The sequence below is a fragment of the Peromyscus californicus genome, unplaced genomic scaffold, assembly GCF_007827085.1.
Source record: "Peromyscus californicus insignis strain IS unplaced genomic scaffold, ASM782708v3 Scaffold_9__1_contigs__length_137607984, whole genome shotgun sequence".
NCBI classification, from domain to species: Eukaryota; Metazoa; Chordata; class Mammalia; order Rodentia; family Cricetidae; genus Peromyscus; species Peromyscus californicus.
The window spans coordinates 26,173,115-26,197,624 of record NW_026294617.1 but is presented as its reverse complement, the minus strand read 5'-3'; the positions used below and the strand labels follow the sequence as shown (position 1 = coordinate 26,197,624).

The following is a 24,510-nucleotide window of genomic DNA, read 5'->3' as shown; positions in this document are numbered from 1 at the left end:
TAGCAGACAAAAGTGACACTGAAAGTTCCACTGAAAAATTCTTACAGCTAATACAACAATTTCAGCAAAGTAACTGCATACAAAATTGACTCACAAATATCAATAGCCCTTCTATATATGAGGAGCCAAAGAACTGAGAAAAAAGTCATGGAAACAAGACCTTTCACAGTAGTGTCAGATAATACAAAATATCTTGGGGTAACTCTAACAAACCAAGTGAAAGACTTGCATGATAATAATTTTAAGACATTGAAAAAGATATCAGAAGATGGATATCTCTCCCATGCTCATAAATCTGTAGGATAGATACACTAAAAATGGACATCCTACCAAAAGCAATCAAAAAATTCGGGGCAATACCCATTAAAATTCCAACACAATTCTTCACAGATTTTGAAAGAAAAATCTTCAAACTCACAGAAAAACACACAAATCCTGAATAATTTAAGAACACACTGTCCCTAATTTCAAGTTGTACTACAGAACTATAGTAATAAAAAGAGTAAGGTATTGGCACAAAGTAGAAATGTTGATGAATGGAATCAAATTGAAGACCCAGACTTAAATACATGAACCTATGTACACCTGATTTTTTATGAAGAAGCTAGAAATATACCCTGAAAATAGGACAGTATCTTCATCAAATGGTGTCTGTCAAACTGGACAGCTGCATGTAGAAGAATGCAAATAGATCCATATTTTTCACCTTGCACAAAAGTCAACTCAAAGAAGATCAAAGACCTCAACAAAAATGGATGCACTGCCCCTTTTGGCTCTCTCCGCAGCCCCATGGCCGTCAGCAAAAACAAGCGCCTGACAAAAGGCGGCAAGAAGGGAGCCAAGAAGAAAGTGGTTGATCCATTTTTCGAAGAAAGATTGGTATGATATGAAAGCTCCGGCTATGTTCAATATTAAAAACATTGGAAAGACAGTAGTCACAAGGACTCAAGGAACCAAAATCACATCTGATGGCCATAAGGGTCGTGTGTTTGAAGTGAGTCTTGCTGATCTACAGAATGACGAGGTTGCGTTTAGAAAATTCAAGCTAATTACCGAGGATGTTCAGGGCAAAAACTGTCTGACTAACTTCCATGGCATGGATCTTACCCGGGACAAAATGTATTCCATGGTCAAAAAGTGGCAGACCATGATTGAAGCTCTTGTGGATGTCAAGACAACTGATGGTTATTTGCTCCATCTGTTCTGTGTTGGTTTCACTAAAAAACGCAACAACCAGATATGCAAGACCTCTTATGCACAGCACCAGGAGGTCTGCCAGATCCAGAAGAAGATGATGGAAATCATGACCCGAGAAGTGCGGACAAATGATTTGAAGGAAGTGGTTAATAAATTGATTCCAGACAGCATTGGGAAAGACATAGAAAAGGCTTGCCAGTCCATTTATCCTCTTCATGATGTCTTCGTTAGAAAAGTAAAAATGCTGAAGAAACCCAAGTTTGAATCGGGAAAACTCATGGAGCTCCATGGTGAAGGTGGTAGTTCTGGAAAAGCTACTGGTGATGAGACAGGTGCTAAAGTTGAATGAGCAGATGGATATGAACCACCAGTCCAAGAATCTGTTTGAAATCCAGATTTTTAATAGTGACAAATAAAAGTCTTATTTCTGAAAAAAAAAAATGGATGCACTGAAACTGGTTCAAGAGGAAGTGTTTAATAGCCTTAAACTCAATTGGCACAGGAAAAAAAAAACCTTCTGAACAGAAGACCATTTGCATAGGTATTAAGATCAACAATTAATATATGGCACTCTTGAAACTAAAAAGCTTCTACAAAACAAAGGACACTGTCACTCAGCCAAAGCAGTATCTTCCAGAATGGGAAAAGATTATTGGAGGGTTAATATACAAAATATAAAAGGAACTCAAACACTATACAAAGAACACAATTTAAAAACAGGGTACAGAGCATTCTCAAAAGAGGAAACTCAAATGGTTGAGAAGAAAACATTTAAAGAAATGTTCAACGTCCTTAGATATAAGGAAAATGCAAGTCAAATTGACATTGAGATTTCATCTTACACCTGTCAGAATGGCTAAGATAATTAAAACAAGTGACAGTTGGTGCTGGTGAGGATATGGAGCAAGGGAACAACCATCCATTTCTGGTAAGAGTGCAAGCTTGTATAGCTACTATGGAAATTAGTGTGGTGGTTCCTCTAGAAGCTGGGAATCTATGCATTTCAAGATGTAACTATACCACTATTGATGCTTCCCCCTACCAAAAAGACACTTGAGCAATCATGTTCATTTTTGCTCAATTTTTTATGAACAGAAATTGGAAAAAAGCTTAGATAATTCTCAACAGAAGAATTCATAACATCATTGGTACAGGAATGTACTCTGTATACTACAAAAGAGAAATGCAAATATGGTTCCAGCCACAAAACCTTAGATCTACAATGCTGTTCTGCTTATAAAGCTTCTAAGAGTAGGCAACCAATATCTGGTTTGATTTAAGGACCACTGCAGAAGATGTAACCCATACCTGACACTGCTTGGATGACCAAGAACTTGATTCTAGATATCCCACTATAAAACCAAATACTACAGTTTTAACAAAAGTAAATAAACAAACTAGCAATAAAATAATACCTAATCATATGCTGCTATATTTATAGATAAGCGCCTTGCTCAGCCATCATCAGAAAAGCTTCCTCCTGCAGCAGATAAGAACAAATACAAAGACTCACAGGCATTATGCAGAGAGTGAGAGATCTTGGAACATGCAGTCCTAAATGGGATGTCCCCATCAAATCTCTCCCCTCAAGGATCATGGAAATCCATGTAGTAGGAGATGGAAAGAATGTAAGGGCCAGAGGGAATGGAGAATACCAAAAAATAAGGCCCTCTAAATCAACATTATCAAAGCTTGTATGAACTCAAAGATATGGAGGTAGCATACACAAGACCTACATGGGTCTGTATCAAGTCCTCTGCCTATATATTATGGCTTCTAATTTAGTGATCTTTTTGAAGGTGTGAAGAAGTGGGTCTCTGATTCTTATGCCTTGTCTTGGGCTGTTTTTCTTCTGTTTGTTCTCTCCAATTTTGATATGTTAATTTTTTATCTTATTAAATTTATTATATGTTCTATATTGTTATGTTTTATTTTCTTATATAATAAGAAGCCTGATTGTTTTCAAGTTAGAGAAAGATTGGTGGTAGATACACATAGGAGGAGAAGTGAGGAGGAACTAGGCAGAATAGAAAGAAGGGAATTGGTAATTAGGATGTATCATGTGAGAAAAAGAAATCTATGTCCAATAAAGGGAAAGAAAAAGAATACAGAAAGATTAACAAACCCCAAAATAAATAAAATAACAAATGTAAGTATAAAATAAGCATTCAGTTTTTGTTTATGAGACTAATATACAGAGAGAAGAAACTAAATATTTGTTTATGACATTGAACTGTGTATTTTCCTTCATTTTAAAAGGAAAGACTTCACTAAAACATGTCAATTATCTTTTTTATATGCTTGAGCCAATCTTCTTAGTGGTTCTAAGGTTGTTTGCATCCAAGAGTTGCACAAGGGAGTTATATACACAGTTTATAATATTTTTAAGTCAAAATATTTCATACAATTAGCCACAAGATATTTACAACCAATTTATAAGGATTGAAGATGGTTGAATGTGGCAGATGGCTCATTTGTTGAACTGATATTTTTCATCATATAGACCTGGCTTGTGAAGTTGAGAATGGATTTGATATTCACCATCTGTACATAGATTTTTTAGTCTTGCATATTTAGCACAGTGTGACATCTAATTTGGTTACCACAATTCCTCTTCATATTTCTAAACTCAAAGAATTATGATTTACTTAAAATATTCTGTGTCATGTAACACTATTCACTTTGCAAAATGGCCTTGATTATGTATAAATAAAATTGTTCTCCATGTTGATAACTAATGTTTTCTGTTTTACTTTTGTTTGAAAATATTAGGATGAAAGATAAATGTCAGTAAAAGTATATTTGCCTGTATCTTAAAATCTATTAACATTGGACAAAATGTAATGTTCTTTTTGCTGTCCTTCATATTTTGCTCTAGAACCATGTATTTAAAAATTCAAATGAATTTGAAATGCTTTCCCTCCAAGCATCTTTTGCAATTTTAAGTTCTTAGCCAGAGCCACACTAATTTGTTCGGGCTGACTAGGATTTGTACTCTGGCCCAGGTAGGCCTTGAACATTCTGCCACAGCCTTAGAAGGAGTTCCAAGTATTGCTCTACTGACAGCCCAATGTTTCCTCTGTCAACTAATTCAACCTGAACTCTGGGCAGTCCAGTGAGGAAGTAGTGTTGATTTTCCTTTGAAGCTGTTGCACAATGTGCCTCAGCTTCACCTGTGAATGGAGGGACACTTATAGAGCCAGTTGAAGCACCGTGAGGTAGACTTGCTGTTATGATCTGGACCTGAACTTAATTCCAAGTACCAAAGATTGAAGCAGAAAGTATCAATGCAGATAGAAGATCCTTTCTAGGAAGATGGACATCCAGGTGGAGCTTACGGATTGTTTTGGGAAACTGGTACTTGCTTATTATACCAAGTGGAGGAGAGTCATATTATAAGACCAGGTACACATGTCAGTCAAGTGCTGTGGATGACTGATTGATAAATAAAACACTGATTGGCCAGTAGCCAGGCAGGAAGTATAAGTGGGACTAGGAGAGAGGAGAACTGGGAGAACAGGAAAGCAGGGTGGGAGGATACCATCCTACTGTCCAGGGAGCAGTGTGGAAAGGCAGCAAGTAAAACCATGGAACACGTGGCGACATATAGATTAACAGAAATGGGTTAATTTAAGATAGAAGAACTAGATAACAAGAAGCCTGCCACGGCCATACAGTTTGTAAGCAATGTAAGTCTCTGTGTGTTTACTCGGTTGGGTCTGAGTGGCTGCGGGACTGGTGGTGAAATAGATTTGTCCTGACCCGGGGCCAAGCAGGACTGGAGAAAACTTCAGTTACAGACAAGACCACAGTTGGTTACATCAAGTCATCCTTTAAATTACCAGACTTTAAAACCATTTTTTAATGTTCAAATTATACAGTGGGTAATGTTTCATGTCATGTGCATATAAATACAAATACTATACAGTCTGTTCCTAAAGATCTTTTATGCTTTTATTTTATATAAAACTTAAATTAACTATGGTATAAAATACATTACTCATATTAAAAAATTAATATGAATTAAATATATTTATCTTATGTTGATAGCATTTCTTAGTGGCAATATCACTTATTAAATTGGTATAAGTAGTATGAAAGCTTAATACATGATATCTGGAGTGATATTTTATTAAAATATTCATGTTTGATTGTTCTATGTACATTTTATAAAAGTCAATATAATCTGTTGTACCTATGAAGATAATAGCTATAAAATTCCACAACTATGTATTTGTGCAAACATTCACTTTTATTACCTTTAAATTCATATATCAATAACTAGTAAAAGAGGAGAGGTGTCAATATTGTTTAATCCATATGGAAGAAGGAACAGACCAGTGAAGAGATGTATTCTATAAACATCAAGCAAGGTGAATTTCAGGATTAAGTCTAAAATCTCCAAGTTGTGCTTATAGTTAAATATGACCGATAAAACTCACAGCTAGTAGACAATAGTGAATTTTGCTGTATCAAAATTTGAGGAAGAAACTTAAAATCATATTTATTGTTCAAATGTTTTTCTCTAATACTTATGTATTATTCGTAATACCTGTAAAGATCCCAGAGCAGGGCATAATGGTGCATGGCTTTCATCACAACATTTGGGAGGCAGAGGCAGACTGATCTCTGTGAGTTCAAGGCTACCCTGTTTTACAGAGTGAATTCTAGAACAGCTAGAACTACATAGTGAGAACTTGTCTCAAAATTAACAAAAAGATAATAATAAACACAAAGACCTCAGTCTACTTATGAAAATTATGTTAGATAGTATACTTGTGTATCTACATTAAATATATGAATGGGAAATTGTTCCACATAAGATTGAAGGAGAAGTGAGTAATTGAGAGTCTGTGGAGTAGACCAAGAGGATATGCTAACTGTATAGGAAAGACTATGCTTTCTTTTGTTAAGTATAAGAAAGAAATTAATACAATTCTGGTCAGTTCAAGCTGGTTTTTATGGAGTATTCTCAATTGAATTTGCAGGCCTATATGTGAAGATAATTCAAGTCCTAGTTAAGTCATTATTACCAAAAGTTTTTGACAATAACCTTTATCTTTCATCTCAAATATCAAAATAAAATTCCAATGGTGTCTTATATTCATCGATATTTTGGATGTCTTTCTTTTCATGTGGGGCTTGGATTAATGAGTTCTGAGTAACACAGTGATATTTAGAGCCTCATCCTTGACCTCTCTGTCCTTTTTATTATTATACCTCCCTATGTGTTTTGTTGACCTTGGAAAGACAAAGGAAATTCTCTACACTACAGTGCTTTAAATAAGCATACAATTAATTTCAAGTATCACTCATTTATATTTCAAGCTAAATGTATACTTGTTTATTGTTCTCAATAGTTTAGTAGTCAAGGCCTGAATGCATAGCAATATGTTAGAATAATGCTTAAAGCCCAATTTAAGTAGGATGTAAAAGTAGACATGAGTTTTATGGTCTATGAGACAGGGTGAGACAACTGTGACTGCAGCTGTATTTTTAGTATATCATATAAATGATCTAACTAAATAATAAACTTAGTCAACACCACATCAGCCAGACAACAGAATAGCCAATAATTTGGACATTGTGTAATGACTTTGAGAGAAATAAAAGAAACTGACAATTTAAACATAGTGCCTATAAAGATAACCTAAGTTTACCTATCTGAATTATATAGTAAGTATGTTATTTTCTGAGTCCATAAGGAATTTGATATTGATCTGTTTACTGACAAGTAGCATAATTGTCACCTGCAGACCAAATTCTTTAAGATTCATTTAACAGTTTAACACTGTAACATTTCAATTTTTTCTGCTCCTAATGTCAGTTTTGAGGTTTATGAAAGAGACCCTGTGTTCTCCGATATTTTACAGTCACAACTCAGTTTACTCAATATAAGTTAACAGTAGTAAAGGACGGATAGGAAAAGGAGCTGAAAAGAAGCAGGTTTCCTCAAGCCTCACTCTTGCATTTCTTCAGAAAAGAGCTCTGGGACTGGAGAGATGGCTCAACAGTGCAGAGTACTTGCTGCTCTTACAGAGAACCTAGGTCAGATCTGGCCACCCTATGGTGATATTTTGTTTTGTACTAAAATGTTATTTGTATGTTAATAAATAAAGTTGCCCGGGGGTCAGAGCTATTAGCAAGCCATAGGAAAGCCAGGCGGTGGTGGCACAAGGCTTTAATCCCAGCACTTGGTAGGCAGAGCTAGGCAGATCTCTGTGTATTCAGGGATACAGCCAGCATTGGAGACACACGCCTTTAATCTCAATACCAACCATAGAAGACCTGGAGGGCTCTACAGGCAGGCAGTGATGAGGCGGTCATGTGGTTGGGTTTACAACCAATGAGAAGGCAGAACCGAAAGTCTTTATAAAGACTTTAACACAGGAAGTAGCTCTCTTTTGGAGAGGTAGGACCACTGCAGGAAGAAAGGTAAGGTTTTAGCTCTTAGCTCTGACCTCTTGGCTTTCTTCTTTGTATTGGTTCTGTGTTTCTTATTTAATAACATGGTTGGTTACATCTACATTTGGTGCCCAATGTGACAAGAATCCATTAAAAACCACTTGGCTTGGCTTGGCAGCAGGTCCGGGTTCCTGCCTGGTCGGTTCCCTATCTCGGGCCCAGGTCGGCTTGGTCTCAAGACGGACTGACCGTAGCCCCAAGTGGTTACAGGCAGCTGTTGTTACTCCCTTAAAGCCAGTGCTACAAACAACTCAGGCCTGCCCTGATGAACAGGGCCCCTGCCTGTAAAGCCAACAGATGTGGTTGGGGCTTAAGAAAGCCAGAGCCCCCACTTGACTCAGCTCAAGCGGGAAAATGTGGCTGGATTTAAGCTTTTAGCCAGAATTTGTGGCTATGCTTTCTTGCTCTCTCTCTCTCTCTCTCTCTCTCTCTCTCTCTCTCTCTCTCTCTGGATTCACACCTGGGACACCAGGTGGCTGTTTTGAAATTCCCTAGGATTTCTACTGTTCTACACAGACTTGTTAAGTCAATTAAGATACCTATTTAAAAGATAATTTTTTTCTACATTAAAAAAATGGGTTTTATGTGTACATTGGAAGAAAATTGGGCTTTGTTTGAAATTTTAGGCAGTCTGACAATGGAACCACTATATGAGAAGATTAATATTGATCGAATTATGCAGTTTATTACTTTTCTTATCTTCATTTTACTATTTAAAAAGATAGTCAATTTAAGTGCCAGGATAACAGTCTTAGAAAAACCTGTTAAACTTATAAAAATGAATTATAGAGAAATTCAAATTCAGACAGAAGAAATTAACAGTGAAGTTGTTTCAAAATTGGCTCATAAGGTTACAGAAAGAAAGCCTGTTTTCACACAATCACCCTTAATTTATCTGGTAACTGTACAACAGATACCTGGTGAAGAGAATGGACAAAATACTTGGATTCCAATTGAAATGTTAGACTTATGAAGATTTAAGGAGGCAATAGCAACTTATGGCATGCATTCCCCATATGTAAAGCAAATGTTAAACACCTGGTCAACTTATAATAGCATTCTACCACAGGACTGGCGGGAGCTGGCACAGGCTGTTCTTGAACCTGGACAAAATCTCCAGTGGAAAATGTGGCTCAAGGAGGAAACTAAAAATATAGAAAAACAATGGAGGGATAAAGGAATACAAGTCTGCCAGGATCAGCTTATTGGAGAAGGCCAATATGCTTCAGTACAAACATAATGTTTACATGATGTCCAAACCCTAGTTCTATGTCAAATGGCAGCCTTGAATGCATGGGACAGAGTTGAGGAACCAGGAAAAAAACTGAGTCATTTACAAAGGTTATACAGGGCCCAAAAGAATCTTTGACAGATTTCTTACGAAGATTGACTTCAGCAGTACAGAGAATGGTCCCGAATTCAGAGGCTAGTCAGATAATAATTGAATCTTTGGCCTTTGAGAATGCGAATGCAGCATGCAAAAGAATAATCAGGCCGTTAAAAGCAAGATCTGCACCCTTGAAAGATTGGATTAGAGACATGGTTAATGTTGAGTCTCATGACCATGATGATATGTGGGTAGGAGAAGCAATTTCAAAAGGTTTGAGAAATGTTAGATGTTTTGGATGTGGAAAGTAAGGACATTTGAAAAGGGACTGTAAACAGGTCATTCCTAGAAATAATGTTTCTTCAAGGAACACTGACAGCAGAATGCCCCATCCTTCTGGAGTATGCAGAAGGTGTGGTAAGGGAAAATACTGGACCAACAAATGTAGATCAACAAGGGACAGACAGGGTAATCCTTTGCCTCAGGCTTCGGGAAACTCCCAGAGGGGCCTCAGGCAGGCACCCACAAATCCAGTTCAAACCTTTCCTGCAGTTGTAGAGGAAACCCCTACTCAAAGCAACTAAATAACCAAATGCCTATTGGAATAAATCATGCTGGTCAGGATAATGAAACAGAGAGAATAGGAAATTCAGGAAAAAAACATAAAGAAAAATTTTTGGCAAACTTCTATTAATGAACAAAGACCAAAATTAACAATAAAAATAGATGGTGTATTGTTGTCTGGTCTGGTCGACACAGTTGTGGACATTACCATAATTGCACCAGAATTATGTCATCCAACTTGGCCTCTTCAGGAGGTAAATGTTCAACTGTTAGGAATTGGGAAATTATCTCGAATGAAACAGAGTGCAAGATGGCTCAAATGTATAGGTCCAGAAGGACAGAGAGGAAAATTAAAACCATATGTGGCTAACATAGCTATGAACCTGTGGGGTTGAGACTTGTTGCAACAAGGGAATATTCAGATTAACACCCCTCCAATCTCAGAAACAAATCATAAACTAGTACATGTTTCTGAGAGAAATATTAGAAGGCATTATTCTAATGCGTGGTCACCAGCCATCCATGTCATACTAGAACAGGGCACAACTACTGATAATCTTCCAAAAACACCAACAGCTCTACCTTTAAAATGGTTAACAGGCCTGTATGGGTCTAGCAATGGCCTTTAACAACAGAGAAACTCCAGGCTTTAGAAGAGCTGGTAGAAGAACAGTTAAATGCTCAGCATATTGAAGAATCAACCAGCCCTTGGAATTCTCCTGTATTTCTTATTAAAAAGAAATCTGGTAAATGGAGAATGGTAACAGACCTTAGAGCAATTAGCCAAGTAATTCGGCAATGGGCTCTCTACAATCTGGAATTCCTTTGCCTACTCTGTTACCAAAAGGATGGCCTCTCATAGTTATTGATTTAAAAGACTGTTTCTTTTCAATACCCTTACAAGAAAAAGACAGAGAAAGATTTGCTTTCACAGTGCCTACTTCTAATAATTCTCAACTGGTTAAAAGATGTCAATGGAGGGTCCTCCCACAGGGAATATTGAATAGTCCAACTCTGTGCCAATATTTTGTACAACAGCCATTGGAAGTGGTATGTAAAAAATTTCCTAAATCTATAATTTATCATTATATGGATGATATTTTACTAACTGACTCAAATGCAGATACTTTAGAAAAAATGTTTGAAGAAGTAAAGAAAATTTTGCCTTGCTGGGGATTACAAATTGCTCCTGAAAAGATACAAAGAGGAGGCTCTATTAATTATTTAGGATATAAAATAGAACTACAAAAAATTAGACCCCAAAAGGTGCAAATTAGGAGAGATCATCTACAGACTCTTAATGACTTTCAAAGATTATTTGGAGACATTTCGCATCTAAGAACTATTGTTGGGGTAAAACATGATGAACTGAACAATTTGTTTAAAACCTTAGAAGGTGACAAGGACTTAAATAGTCCAAGAGAATTATCACCTGAAGCTGAGAAAAAATTGGCCTTGGTAGAAAAGAAAGTACATGAAGGGCATGTAGATCGTATTGATCCAAAGCTGGATTGCATTTTGGTTATTTTACCTTCTAGGCATTCTCCTACAGGAATATTAATGCAGAGGGAAGATATTATATTGGAATGGATATTTTTACCAAACAAACCAAATAAAAAATTAAAAACTTACGTGGAAAAAAATCTCTAACTTGATTTGGAAAGGAAAATTGAGACTTCATCAATTAGCAGGAATAGACCCAGCAGAAATTGTCATACCTTTAACTAAGGAGGACATTGAAAAATTATGGATAGAAAGTGAACCTTGGCAAAAAGTTTGCAGTAATTTTTTGGGAGAAATTAACAACAAATATCCCAAAAGCAATAGAGTTGATCTTATAAAGAGAGCTGATTGGATCTTGCCTCAAATTGTATGGGAAAAAACAATATCTGGAGTTCGTACATTTTATACAGATGCAAACAAACAGGGAAAGGCAGGTTACAAATTCAAAAATTTAAGTAAAGTGGTTCAAAGTCCTTATAATTCAGTTCAAAAATCAGAATTGTATGCTATTCTGTTGGTATTAATGGATTTTTCAGAACCTCTCAACGTAGTAACTGACTCTCAGTATGCTGAAAGAGTAGTATTACATATTGAGACTGCAGAATTTATCCACGATGCTTCAGAATTAACTTCACTATTTATTCAATTACAAGACACAATCAGGAAAAGGAGTCATTCTTTGCATATAACTCACACCCGATCCCATACTGGTCTGCCAGGCCTTCTAGCACAAGGCAATGATGAGATTGATAAATTATTGATAGGAAATGTAATGGAGGCCTCAGAATTTCATAAAAAAACATCATGTCAATAGTAAAGGTTTAAAAAAGGACTTTTCCATAACCTGGCAACAAGCCAAAGAAATAGTAAAGAAATGTCCTACTTGTTCCTTCTACAATCAAACGCCATTACCAGCAGGATGTAGCCCAAAGGGTACTCAGAGGAATGAAATCTGGTAGATGGACGTGTTTCACTTTGCAGAATTTGGAAAACTGAAATATGTACACCACACCATCGATACTTATTCAGGATTTCAATGGGCTTTGAGTTCTGAAAAAGCTGATTCTGTAATCACTCATTTGCTAGAAGTTATGGCCATCATGGGTATACCTGCACAAATTAAAACTGACAATGCTCCATCATATGTCTTTGTTAAAATGAAACAGTTTTTTGCTCATTACAATATAAAGCGTATTACAGGCATACCACATAATCCTACAGGTAAAGCAGTTATAGAAAGATCAAACAGAACTCTAAAGGATATGCTAAATAAACAGAAAGGGGAAACAAAACCCCCCAGAAATAGACTACATAATGCTCTATTAACTTTGAATTTTCTCAATGCCAATGAGAAAGGAACAACAGCTGCAGAGAGACATTGGATAATAGAAAAAAACTACGGAATTAAACCAACCTATATACTTTAAGGATGTGCTGACCTCAGAATGGAAACCAGGATATGTGTTACATTGGAGATGAGGTTTTGCTTTTGTTTCTACAGGAGAAGATAAGCTGTGGGTACCATCAAAATTGATAAAGGTTCGATTTGAACAAGAGAGACCTCTTAATTAGAGGAGGTGATAGTTCATCAACCAGCATGAACATCCAATTTAAACTAACTTATACCAGTAACACATGTTTTTTCATTTAATCAGATAATAACTTAATCAGATAATAAAAAGGAACATCCCCAAAAAACCTTGGGGAAAGGTTTTTGTTTTAGTCTTTTAGGAGAATGAAGTATGGAGTCTGAAGAACACTGGACAAATGAGACAACTATCCCAGGAAACAGAGTGAAATGGCGTATGGGTATATTATTTAAAAGATTTATCTCTTCCTAAATGTTTGTTTCTGCTTTTCTCTAAAGATTTAACACTATTGGTCTTCTAATAGTCCCAGTTCAATTAAAATTTAAAGCTGACTTTGGAGTTGGAGAATGGCTCTCTCCTTCTTTAAACTCAAGCACGTTGTTAAAATTAAATGCAAACTCTCTGTATCATGTCAGAATAAAAGAGCCATCTTCTGCTATGGGACAGGAGAAAAGCCAAATTAATTAAGGGACTATTCTATTACTAATCTCAACTCTTTGATTCTATTCTGACTCTTTAAACTTTTCTTAAAGTATGAATTTTATATAAAAATTTACAAGATTTATATATATATATATATATATATATACATTTTAAACTTTGTTAAGACATGAATGGTCATATAGAGTGCTAACTAATTCTAGAAAGAAAAAAGACTTCAATTAGCTGCATATATATGTCTTTGTGTTCGAGTCTCTTATCAGTTTTCTGCAGGAATTCACTACCAGGCCTAACATCAACTGAAGTCTCCAGGAAGAAGATGGGACCCCACAACAACAACAATTCCACATGGACAATAATAACATCAATAAGCTGGCAAACATCATCTACAGATCAGCTTTGAACTACAAAGTGCTAAGAGCAATTTTGAGAGGGCTAGCTGAGATGATCCAGTCTCAAAGACTACCTGAATAAGGATTTGAGATAAACTCTGAACTTTGGCATTATACACAGACTGGATAACGAAGGATATAGTTACCTTTTCTAGAATTTGACAATTAACCTAAATTTTTTCTTTTCAGGATAAAGATACCTTCACCCATACCCAGCAGGAAGCAATTTTAAGAATATGATGCCCACATTCCCAAAGAGGTGGTGTGGGGTGGGTGTTTTTTTTTTTTTTTTGTCTTTTAATGGGTTTTGGGTCTGGGATAATTTTCATTGATTAGGGGGGTTGGTTACAAGTTGTTGTCAAGGGTTAGGAAAAGGGCTAAGCAAAGGAGATTAGATTTAAGGTTCTTGTTTAAAAAAAAGAAAGAAAAGAAAAATGTAAACACTTTACATTGGATTGGATTGTTTTATATTGTATACAAATTATTTATATTGAAATTGATATTTTAGGAAAATGCTATATGTATATTTCTAATTGTACTTATACCATTCATTTAACAATATAATGCAATTTTCTGATCCTTGAATGTTATTATTACCAACTATTAGGATATAAAGAAATGAAAGTTAATAGTTAGACATTATAATAGAACTTGTAGTCATATTAAGTATGTTTTCAAGATTGAGCAGATATATTTTAGATAGACAGGTCATCTTCAAACCCTTCAGAGATCTACAGAATATGGCATTTAAAATGTTTTAATAAATTAGAAAATGTTTCTTTTTTGTTATGACTATGAGACATGTCGGCGCCTGGCAGTACCAATCTACTTCAGAGAAAATATGGGCATTGAAAAAACTGCAATTGGAGTTAACTTTCATCATGGCAAAAGTTAGCCACTGGACAACAAAGTATCCTCAAATCAACTGCTGACAAACAGGACAGACAAGACACGAAACAAAGGACTACTGATTCTTGCCAAAACAAGTGTGGTTATGGCTTTATCAAAAGGCATCTTCTGAGGCCAGGACAATATGGCACCATCCCTGAAATGACCTTCGCAATCCAGAAAGGGTACAGTGCCCTTTTCTTCCAAGGCTGCTGAACAGGCAATGGGCCAATGGCTTCTGATGTGCAATGGAACAACAGCTGAAACAGTTATTCTTGAAGAGTAATTAAGCTCACGCCTCTCAATAGTAGAATGGCATTTAATAGAGGGATGTGGAAAAGAACGGGATGCTGAGATGAAGCCACATACACACATAGCCAAGAAGAATGGACAGCTGAATTCAAAAAACATCAACAATTTCCAGAATTTAAAATCCTGAATCATGACATGACACTAGTGGAATTCAGGTATTTCTGGTACATGGACTGCTCTCACCCAATGTGAGGTTGAACTGTTGAAGTACATCCTACTTCACAAATGAGTCTGTCAGATACGCTAAGCCTATAGGCTGAAGATGATGCACGAACACTGCAGAGAAACCTCAGATTACTGTCCAGGCATCTGGCTGTTTCTGTCAACTCACAATTTTTTGGAAGTTGCATGGATGTACTTCCTGTTTTTATTTTTGTTAGCTAATATTATTTCCTTCTTGGGTCTCTGAGGGAGTTGAAGATTAGTTAGTTACAGTTGGAGATTAATTAGCATAGAAAGTGAATTAGATACATTTTGGACTTACCAAAATAGGATAGATAATGGAATTATTTTCTCTGAATTTGTCAAATACAAATGGACTAGACATTGTTTAGGTATTTATTACTTGTATATATTGTATATAGTTATTGTACTTTTGTATATAGGTTTTTTTTTTTTTGGTTTTTCGAGACAGGGTTTCTCTGTGTAGCTTTGCGCCTTTCCTGGAACTCACTCTGTAGACCAGGCTGGCCTTGAACTCACAGAGATCCGCCTGGCTCTGCCTCCCGAGTGCTGGGATTAAAGGCGTGCGCCACCACCGCCCGGCTGTATATAGTTTTTCTTATGTTAGTTATAAGCTTTTTCCTTTTTTCTTTTTATTAAAATAGAAAAGGGGAAATATGGTGATAATTTATTTTGTACTAAAATGTTATTTGTATGTTAATAAATAAAGTTGCCCGGGGGTCAGAGCTATTAGCAAGCCATAGGAAAGCCGGCGGTGTTGGCACATGCCTTTAATCCCAGCACTTGGTAGGTAGAGCTAGGTAGATCTCTGTTTGTTCAAGGGATACAGCCAGCATTGGAGACACACGCCTTTAATCTCAATACCAACCATAGAAGACCTGGAGGGCTCTACAGGCAGGCAGTGATGAGGCGGTCATGTGGTTGGGTTTACAACCAATGAGAAGGCAGAACCAGTCTTTATAAAGACTTTAACACAGGAAGTAGCTCTCTTTCGGAGAGGTAGGACCACCACAGGAGGAAGGGTAAGGTCTTAGCTCTTAGCTCTGACCTCTTGGCTTTCTTCTTTGCATTGGTTCTGTGTTTCTTATTTAATAAGACGGTTGATTACATCTACATCACCCACATGGTTTCTCATAGTCACCTGTAACTACAGCCCCAGGGGATTCAAAACCTTTCTCAAGCCACACTGGCACATAATTATTTGCAGAAAAGCACTCATGCACAAAAAAAAGAAAAAAAACTTTAAAATATATATTTTAAAAAGAAATGAATTTTTCCATCTAAAATGAAGGGCTACATAATTTCATCTTAAACATTGTATTGGATTGAATATTGAATTTGCACTATCACTGGTGGGCTATAAAATTATTGTTATGGCATCTACCACACAGCAATCAGTAATAATACCCCAAGGTTATTATTCCTTAAAAATGCTTGTGGTGAATGAAATGGGCACCCAGGCTTGGCATTTACTTTCATAGCAATAGTTTAATTTTCTTCATTGGTGAATTCATATGTGAAAGTTCAGTGAAGAAGAAATATAAAGATGAACAGAATAGAAATAGAATAATGTGCATTTATATAAAACAAAGCATGATTTCACAATTGAGTCAGTCCCCAAGTCAGGAAGTCCAACACTGAAGAGGTTTGTGCCCCAGTGAGTGTCACTGAACTCTTCAGAGACCAAATCCTAAATTTGGCTGAATTGAGAGCCCCATTTGCCACCCAGAGAAGGATTTCTGCCTCTTAAAAGATCCTGAGTTTGGGTACAGCAGTGGCTACATATATCAAGAGTCTATGGAGCAGGATAGTCTATATAAATGAATGTATTTCTTTCTTTGTGATCCCTTGCCCAATGTATCATAACTTATAGCAAAACCTAGTTACTATTCCTTTAACAAAGTGAAGTCAAATATTTTTCACGAAGTATCAATTTCTAATTCATGACCCAGCTTTCTACCAAAGCTGCATTTGTTCCACTCTTTAAATAGAAAGTTGGTCTAAACACAATCATAGTTTAAGAGCAACTTGGGGTTCCTGCAATATTATATTATACTTGAGGATCTCAAACGTATTTCAGAAGTAATTGCCTTTATACATAATATTTGTGTGCCATGGTGATAATTCCAGCAAATGGTGGGCTTCATTTTGTTTTTGAAGAAGACTTTATCTTCTTTACTGTGCTGAAAATCTGACCTGAATATGAATGTTATTTCTGGCCTGATTAAAGGCTGACTTAGTAGAGAAGCAGTAGAGCTAGAAACGCCAATTAGTAGTCTATAAAAGTAAAAATAAATGAAAAAAAAGAAAGAATAAAGGTAAAATAAAAAGTGAAAAGTGTATTTCATCAATTTATATCCCAATAAATTCCTTAATACCCTTAAGCAGACTCCTGTGGATTTGGCTCCAAGGTTAAGACCACTGGTTGCTCTTCCAGAGGTCCTGAGTTCAATTCCCAGCAACCACATGGTGGCTCACAGCCTTCTATAATGAGATCTCTGCAAGAACATGTAATGTCAGTCACCACTTTGGTAAAGTTAGAGTGAATAACAAAGAAGAAGGAAAAAAACTGACTTTACAACTTGTTAAGATCAAAATGCATTTAAACACTAAAAACTTCTAAAAGGTTCAAATATACTTTCACTGTGGAAAAGAAACACATCTGTCACAGAAATAGTCATTCCTTACAAAATATTTCTACTTTAAGTCTCCAGTATGCATGTCCTTTTAATACACACACACACACACACACGCACACGCACACGCACACGCACACACACACACACACACACACACACACACACACACACATTGCTTACATGTCACCAGTGTAATACCACCATTTTAGAGAAGAAAACATTTCTTATTAGAACTTGGCAGGTGTCCCCAGCTGACAAACATATGCAGGAAACATGTCTCAGGGCAGCCTCTCTGCAAGGCTCCCTGGGCACATTTTCATTTTAATCGGTTCTTAAGTCAAGCATCCCTAGGAAATACACGCCTGAAAAATTAATGAAATCTCACATAGAGGACAATAGTTTTCAGATGGTCCTTCACCTACTTTTTTAAAAACATGTGGAAAAGCATTAAAATATTAAAAATGCAATATATCTGTCATTTTATATAAACATCAGGACATGCATTAATGGCTGAACTGATCTCACAATTTATTCATTAATCTGCTTACTATTGTTTAACTCATTAAGAAAGCCTGTAGACACATTTAGTTATTTGAATTATTTTAATTCTGCTGACTATATCAACATGGATGCATGGCCATTCACTAAGACATAAGCAACCCATAAACAGCTATGTTCTCAAAGAAACATGACCACCTCCATACAACTGCCGCCAATCATTCTCCAATGGTGTGAGATGTCAGTGGCCCATTTTAATAAGATACTTTCACTTGCATTCTAATATTTTAAGAATCATGGGCAATAAAACAACAAAATCATTAATGAAGCTTTTTCACATGAAAACTGTATATATAACTCTGAAACATTATTAAAAATATTATCAGTAAAATCAAAGAAAAGATTATTTTTGTTTCACAATCTTTTAAAAGGTCATGGTCATAAAGTAAAGCAAAGCAAAATGATAACTTTAGTAGAAATGAGTATTGTTTTCTAAGACGTTTAAAGAAATACTTTTTACCTTTTAAGTCAAAGTTTGTTTTCTATTGATTTGGATTATGACAATAATTGTTCTCTGTTAATGGTATTTTCTTGTTTTCTTAGCTCTAGTTTATGATGTAATTTTTTTAAAGTTAGAAAATCTCATGTGGCTACCTCACTATTTTGAGCCAGAAGTACTAATAAAGACAGAATAGAAAGTTAGAAATAAATCAGGACAGGGGCTAATCATCATCAGACTGCTATGCATTAAAATATAAATAATATTATGTAGATTAAATAAATAGATAGAACCAGCATAACAGGACAAGCTCTGAGGGTGGAGGGAAATGCAAAGAAAGAAGGAAAATATGCATCAAAATACTTTTACTGACATAATAATAAAAATATTGCTACTTACCTCATAATAAGGTCTCACCTGCTGAACTGTTTACCTGTAGATGTTGATGTATACATCATTTTATCATTGGGTCGTCTTTTACTCTTCAATTCCATTGAGAAATTCAGCTGTCATCTTGCTTCTCCTAGAATATCTAACCACTTGTAATATGAGTTTCTTCTGGTGGCTTTTAATCTATTTATCATTCTCTGACTTCTTAAAGTTTACTGTAAGGATACAATTTTCTTCCTTATATATTAGTAACTAACTTATTGCAACTTATAATTAATTAATTAACTGTGTTATTTCATGGATACCAAGAACATCACATTTGAACACTGGTTATATTTCTGGTTTTAAACTTTAAGTCTTTTTTTATATAAATCTTGTATGAATGTTGCCTACATTTATATAAAACTCTACTTGATAATGTTAAATAGCCATGTGCACTTAAAAGAAATAAACAGGAAATATTATTTTAAAGATGTAAAGTATATATTCATACGGTAGAGTTGTATCCTCTGAAATGAATCAATCTTCCGAATGGAAGAGGGAGAATCATGAGTTCAAAGAGATGCAAAAATGCAAGGGTTCTCCCACAGTGAACGACATCTGTGGAAGAGAACTCTTTTAGGGTCAAATTTAGGGTCAAATGCATCCTGAGCAGAGCACTACATCAGCCAGTGCTAATGAGTCACTATCTGTGCTGTGGTGGACTTTTCCATGATCCAACTACCCTTGAGATGCCTATGTTCCTACTACTAGCTCCTCCTCACAATTCTTCAAACCACCTCAATAACTACTTTAGTTCACTGAGCTATACTTGATTGGCGTCTCTTCCTTTCTTTTTCTTTTTCCCCCTGGGGTCAGTTCCCCATCTTGGCACATACATGTTTGCTCTTGTGAGCCCAAGAAAAGCAACACAGTAGTGCATTTGTGATGCTTCTTAACTCTGAGGACCTAAGTTCCTGTTAAGTATCTTCCCCCATTAACCTGAAGATCTCTCTTTAGCATTTCTTGTGATACTGGTCGGCTTACAGCACTGTCCTTCTACCTTTATATTTGAAGATATTGTTTTAAACATGGAATGTATTTTGCCATATCAAGAATTACTGTTTTAAATTTATTGAAAAATCATACAATATATTCACATCATGGCTTCGACCAATCTCTTCCCAGATTCTCTCCTTCCCACCTCCCCATTCTATCAACTCCATGCCTTCTTTTTCTCTCTCCTAATAGGACAGACAGACAAGTAAAACAAAGAAACCAAAATGTTTTAAAAGCAATGAGAACATGCATACACACAAACCAAAAACCAAAGGCAGACATCAGTAAGATTTTTTTAAATTCCCAAACAAAGCAGTATGAGATCTTTTTTTAATCTACAAAAGTATCATGGGCTTGGATTTGTGTTGCCCATCTACTACTAGGCATAGGGTCTATGTTAATATACCAGTGAGACTGCATTGTAGAAGCTGATTATTCCTTTGCCAGCAGTTGTCAGTAGGACATATCTTTTTGGTTAGGATCCCTGTTTACTTCTCTCTCTCAATACTGGGACCCCATCTGGCTTATATCTGGACAGAGCCTGTGCATGCTAGCATAGTCTCTGTGAGTTCCTATGTGCACCAGTCCTGTTGTGTCTGGAAGACACTGTTGTCTTGCTGTCATCCATGTCAAGTGGCTTTTACAGTCTTTCTGCTTCCTCTTTAGCATATCTCCCTGAGCCCTAAGGGGGGAGGGGTGATAAAGACATCACATTATGAACTGTGTTTTGAAGTCTCTTATTCTGTGTACATTGTCTAGTAGTGAATTTCTCTATTAGTTCCAGCCTACTACAAGGAGAAGCTTCTCTGATAATTGCTGGAGACCCTGATCTATGGGTACAGCAGAATGTCATTGGGAGTCATTCTATTGCTGTGCTCCTTTAGCAAAACAGGAGTATTTGGTTTTCCTCTAGGCCTGTGGCCTATCTAGTCTCAGTTTCTAAACCACACAAGAATGTCAGGCATGGGTTCCATCTTCTACCACCAGGTTAAACTATGTTGGAATAGTTTACGTCTAGTGCAGTCATTGGCCAAAGGGGTTTCATGGAAACTCCCAAATAACTCAGGCTATGGCTAAAGTTATTGATTGTTCTCCATAATCTATATTTGTAATTCTTAGATGGAAGCCTTTCTTTCTGTATTTACGATATATTTTTCTTAAAATTCTCTCCTTCCAAACAGGATAACTACAAAAATGGTCCAATCCAAAACTGTTAACTTACTTAAAAGTCTACGAGTCCGTTATCAGTGTTGTAAATTCCATATTCTTAAATATGAGAGTAAATAGTTAGGCTTTGGCTTTCAGATACCATCTCATTTGTATTTCTTATAATCTGTGATGAAATTTTTGAAGATTCAATACTTCTATGTTTTTCATATTTGGTACAAAGTATCACATTTAAAGAAATAAAAAAGGAACTTCAGTAAATAAATAGCATAAACAAGCAACAGCGACTATTACAGCAATGTTACCATGCTTATTGTATCTGTTAGACAAAGGAATGTGGTTAAAACGTTTTCATTGCAATTGTGGAAGTTAGTATTTATTCCAGTAATCCTGTGTAACTCTGACCTCATATGTAATACATTGTGTTTTGCACTTTAAAAGTTGGAAATATAATAATGGATTTAATACCAGTAAGTTATTTTAACTTTATGAACAAAGGCAATATTATTTTTATAAATTATTTTATAGCAATTATGGTCTTGCAAAAATGTAACATAGAACAATATATGAAAGTTCAATACATAAAACATGTCATCTTAGAAAATGAATAATGTTATAAAATCTTGAGAAATAAGTAAAATATAGCCACACAATAATTTACAGTCTAATTATTAGGGCTATCTTTAATACTCCCATCTTACATGGTAACAAAAATATATTTTATAATACAAAAAAATTAATAACTAAAAATTTACCAAATTTTGTTTTTTAATCATGTGCACAATTTTCTTAAACCAGATAATATAGACATAAATGAAGCTCTATCATCCAATTATGATATTATTTTAATGTACTTATCTTTATTTTATTAGATCCTACTCTATGGCAATAGAAGACTAACAGCCTACTCTAAACTATATATTTATTAAGTTACAAATTAAAACATAGATACTGTGGTAGTATAGTATACAAACTCATGAAAATTAACATGCATGCTCATTCCTTTAGACATATATTATAATTTTAGACATACCAAAATTTAAGGTAAGCAAATTATTTTAATTTATATATTCGAAATGAAAGAATAATTGAAAAATAAGAGGAAAGGATTTATAGAAAAGAAGGGAATCAAACAATATTTAAACAAATTTAAAGTGCTTTAATAAATGATAATTACCATTTTTATTTTTTAAAGTTCATATCTTTATGAAAACAAAGTTACAGAACATATCTCCCATGATCTAATGTAAATCTCTCACACATTGTTTTCTATAATTATTATTAATGTTTTAGGATTTTCCTTTTGAGACTGACTACATTAGGATGGCCTGAATCTTATGTAATATTTAGCTAAGGCTGGCCTTGAATTCCGGATTCTCCTGCCTCCACTTCCCCAATGCTGGGATCACAAACATGAGTCCTCAGACCTAGGTAATTATTTGCCTTTAATGCTTTTATTTGTTAGTAGAAGATTATAATTGTAAGTCCAGCCTATGTTCATGAAAAATGTACCTTACGGCCTTTTCTCACATCAAATAAAACTACACAACCTCTTGCCAGAGTTCAAAACAAAATACACAGCACCAATAAATACTGAAAACACACACACACACACACACACACACACACACACACACACACACACATTCATGCAAATGCAAACACACAAACCCCGCTCTTTGAAGAAGCTGAAGGAAGTCCCTGAATAATCCATGAATAGGGAACTCAGAAAAAAAGTACAATGCTCATTCTATCAACACAGATACATTTTGCCTCTGGCAAAGCTCTGGGCATACATATCCCATATGGATGAAACAACTCTAAATACTGTTTAGATGAAAATTTTATTAGATTAAATGTCAACAGGCTAAATAAAAAACTTGAATTATCCATATTTAAATAGTATTCAGTGGAATACTACTGGGAACTTGGACCGTTCTACATGTCACCAAAAAAACATCATAATCTTCATTTAATAACTGATATTAATGTTCTAAATATTGATGTTTAGAATAATGCTTAATATATTTCTCAGATAGATGTTGCTTATAAGTCTCCTCTTTCTTTTTATTAACACATGAAATCTAATGATAACTTGAGTTCAGGTTATAGAAAATGCAGAAAGTCCATGATCCTTTCACAGAGAAAACCATAGCTTCTGCTTGTTTGCCTCTTCCCCTAACCCTTGGCCTTTCTCATCATTATTTCACTGAATAATCAATAACTCTTCAAACTACCATCAATATCATGGTTACTTTCTGCCATCCACTGGTCTTAGAATCTTCCATATACTTCAAGTATCTTGCTAATAGGTGTCTGTCTTCACATTTGTCACTTATTCAATCTCATCTTTGTTACCACCTTCATGAGTTTCACTCCAGAGAGATTGTGGTTTTGTGTTCTGTAATTTCTGGACTATTATCCTTGTTTTGGAGGTATGTGTATTGTTGCTTTTCTCCGTGTAGCATTATTTTTTTCTAGTGCATGTTTTGATTTGTATCCATTTTATCTAAATATCTACTCTTTCTTCATCATAAGAGCAAGTCTGCCATATTTTGTGTGTTCCCTTCTCATGTTAGCTACTTAGGGTACTATCATATATTTACCAATGACATGGTAATTTCAACATAAGAAAACAGCTTAACCTAAACATGTTGAGTTTATTGATACACACTTAAGGGAAATTATGAAAGTTCATCGTATAAAATTTTGTTCACAAAACTAATGGGTGCATTCACTTGATTAGTGCGTCCATTTACTCATTTACTCAAAATATTCCATTTTAATTAAACTAATTATTTGCATCGTAGATGTTCTTTTCACTGCCTTAGTGTCTGATATCACTCTATCTAATCAATTTTCACACTTTCATGTTCATGTCACTGCCTTCCCTGTAGGCATATCCACCTAGAGATGAAGGCATGGAGAAATCACGTTTTTCCATAATTTTTTAAACAATTAAAAAATTACCCTTTCATTAATCAACTGTATAAAGACCAATCTTTTAACTGAGAGTTTTACTTATCTGTAGGACAGGCTCCAGACACGCAACCTTCAGATCTGTGTCCATTGATCTGTTTGTGCTAAGTGGGTTGTTGTGCAAACAAACATATCCTCAAAGTAAAGTGGAACAGCTTCACAACAAGATCATTCTGGCTTGAATCTCCTTCACAAAGTAACAATCATATCTAAGCAGATATCTAAGAATAACAACAAAGAAACTATTGCTAGGATTCCCTGGCTATCACATGCCAGTTACCTCTGATTTAACTCCTTGAAACAAAGTCCAGCACATTCTGGAGGCCCAGCTTTCACAGCAGGTATCCATACTTTGAAACCAAGATTTAGTGCATTTTTGTCCCTCTGTCTCAGGAGCATCATTTTAGAATTCCTTTAATAATGTTCAGCAGGTTTCATC

The 24,510-nt window shown here is 35.5% G+C and overlaps 1 pseudogene; it reads left to right on the top strand.

Annotated features, from left to right (window-relative positions):
- Positions 1 to 789: 789 nt before the first annotated feature.
- LOC128106009 (40S ribosomal protein S3a-like) lies at positions 790 to 1,553 on the top strand (annotated as a pseudogene).
- Positions 1,554 to 24,510: the final 22,957 nt, after the last annotated feature.